Below are 2,666 nucleotides of genomic sequence, written 5' to 3'. Positions count from 1 at the left end.
TTTCTTGAGACAGGGCCTCATGCTACAGTTCAGGTTGGCCTGGAATTTACTTGGGTTGCAGGTGTGAGGCATCACATCTGCTAACATAATTCTTCAAGTGATTTTTTTTCATATTAAAAAAATTTAAGGTTGGTAAATATTTATTTTCAATGCTAACAGTAACATTTTAATTAAAAAAATCTTTCTAGCTACTGTAATTTAAATATAGAAAAATTTTTGGAACATAATACTTATATAGTCAATCAAGAAGGTAAACATTGATTTTTATTAGTTTCTAAAATAAAAGATACATCTGGGATGGTGCACATGACTGTAATCCCAGCATTTGGGAGCTGAGGCAAGAGGACCCGGAGTATGAGGCCAGCCTGGGCTGAACAGTGAGTTCCAGGCTAGCCTGAGTGCTACAGAGTGACTATAAAAGCAATAAAACAGAGACCCATGCTCCCCTTTGGTTTCAATGCACTTGTGAACAGTTAGGAGATACCAAACTATAATGTTCTGAGTGCTCAAGTTACAGAGTCTGAGTTGTAGATATAGCTCAACTGGAACAGTGTCTGCTTCACATTTCATTCTATCACCCCTCCCCCCACCAACCATATGGTTGCACATGATTATAATCCTAGCACTCTGGAAGTAGAAACAAGTACAAGGCCATTCTTGGGTACATAAGAGTATTTGAAGCCAGCCTGGGCTATGTGAGACTTTGTCTCAAAATTATAGAAATTTAACTTTGGAAAGGATAGTGTACTACTGTTTCATTTATTCTTTCTCCCCTCTCCATCTGTCTAGACAGACATCTGTCAGTCAGTCTGTCTGTCTTAGTTAGGGTTACTATTGCTGTGACAAAACAGCATGACAGAGGAAAGGGTTAATTTGGCTTACACTTCCACAGCATGTCACTGAAGGAAGTCAGGACAGAAACTCAAACTGGGCAGGAATCTGGAGGCAGGAAATGATGCAGAGACCATGGAAGGATGCTGCTTACTGGCTTGCTCATCATGGCTTACTTAGCCTGCTTCCTTAGACAATCCGGAACCACCAGCCAAGGGATGGCACCACCCACAATGGGCTGGGCCCCCTCCTACCAATCACTAACTAAGAAATGCCTTACAGCTGGATCTTAGGGAAGCATTTTTCTCAATTTAGGTTTCCTCCTTAGTTTGTGTGTCAAATTGACGTAAGAGTAGCCAGCACACTGTCTATCTACTTATCATCTTATCCGCCCCCAACACCCCTACCATCTATCTACCTTCTTCTGTCTATCTCTTTCCCTCTACATCTCTCTGTCCCGCTCCTTCCCAGGGTCTTTTACATGTGGACAACCATTCCACCAAAGACTTGCTGTTCCAACAGGGGAATTTCTAGTTAAAGACATTCTAGTATGGAAAGTTAGTACAGCTTTCCACATTGACTCTGATCTCAGATATATATCTATAATTCTCAAAATTTCTCATCAAGAATTCCAATTCCTTTGCCATTCAACCTTTCAGGACTTAGGAAGGACTCACAGAAGAACTTGGGTAATGTGTGTCTGTCCCAATGTAAGGCTCTCTTTTTTCCTTTCTTTTTTTAGACAGGGTCTCTCTACATAGTCCTCGCTGTCCTGAAGGTCTCACTATGAAGACCAGACTGGCCCTGAGTTCACAGAGATCCTCCTGTAAGGCTCATTTTTAAAGACAAAGCAAACTTTGCTCACACCCTGAAATCTGTCTCTAAGCCCTTGGTGATGTGCCACAACCCCCAGCAGGTGGAACCTAAGACCCTTGGCCTTTGTAGGGGATGAGATCCATACAGGTGTTTGGTGGACCGGTGGACAAGCTGGGTGGGACCAGGTGTACATTTCTGTCTTTCTTCAGTTGGGCATTTCTGTTTTGTTTTCATTTCTTTTTGTTGGCAACTTTACACATACAGATCAGAGGGCTCTACTTGCCCTCAAGGGCCGTTGGATTGGTGTGGAAATACTATTCGGAAAGTTCTTTCAAGGTAGGTCTTTTTTTTTTTCTTTTAGATATTTTCTTTATTTACATGTAAATTTCTCCATTCCCAGTTTCCCAGCCAAAAAACAAAGAAACAAACAAAAACAAACCCCTGTTGCCTCCCCCTTCCCCATGCCTGCCACCCCGCCCTCTCCCACTTTCTGGCCCTGGAATTCCCCTACACTGGGGCACAGAACCTTCACAGGGCCGAAGTCCTCTCCTCCTATTGATGATTGAATTTGCAATCCTCTACTATACACATGCTGCCTGAACAATCAGACCCCTCCATGTGCAGTCCTTGGTTGGTGGTTGAGACCCTGGGAGCTCTGAGGGTACTACTTAGTTCATATTGTTGTTAGTCCTAAGGGGCTGCAAACCCCTCAGCTCCATTGGTCCTTTCTCTAACTCCTTCACTGGGGACCCTGTACTCAGTTCGATGGATGGCTGTGAGCCTCTACATCTGTGTTAGTCAGGTACTGTCAGAGCCTCTCAGGGGATAGCTATATTTAGGCTGGTTTGCCCTTCCTTTAGTCCCTGCTCTGTAGTTAATCTCTGCAACTCCTTCCAAGGGTATTTGGTTCCCCCTTTTAAGAAGGAATGAAATGTCCACCTTTCGGTCTTTCTTCTTCTTGAGTTCCTTGTGGAATGTGGGTTGTTCTTCCTGTAATCCAAACTTCTGGGCTAATAACC

At 43.4% G+C, this 2,666-nt stretch overlaps 1 protein-coding gene across 1 annotated transcript in view; it reads right to left on the bottom strand.

Moving 5' to 3' along the window:
• Positions 1 to 2,666, bottom strand: part of Hspbap1 (HSPB1 associated protein 1) — a 54,355-nt gene that overhangs the window by 34,887 nt on the left and 16,802 nt on the right. The gene's annotated exons all lie outside the window — the stretch shown is intronic.

Source organism: Mastomys coucha, unplaced genomic scaffold (genome assembly GCF_008632895.1).
Source record: "Mastomys coucha isolate ucsf_1 unplaced genomic scaffold, UCSF_Mcou_1 pScaffold12, whole genome shotgun sequence".
Taxonomy (NCBI): Eukaryota; Metazoa; Chordata; class Mammalia; order Rodentia; family Muridae; genus Mastomys; species Mastomys coucha.
Note: the sequence above shows the minus strand (reverse complement) of the source record. Positions and strands in the feature narration are given on the sequence as shown.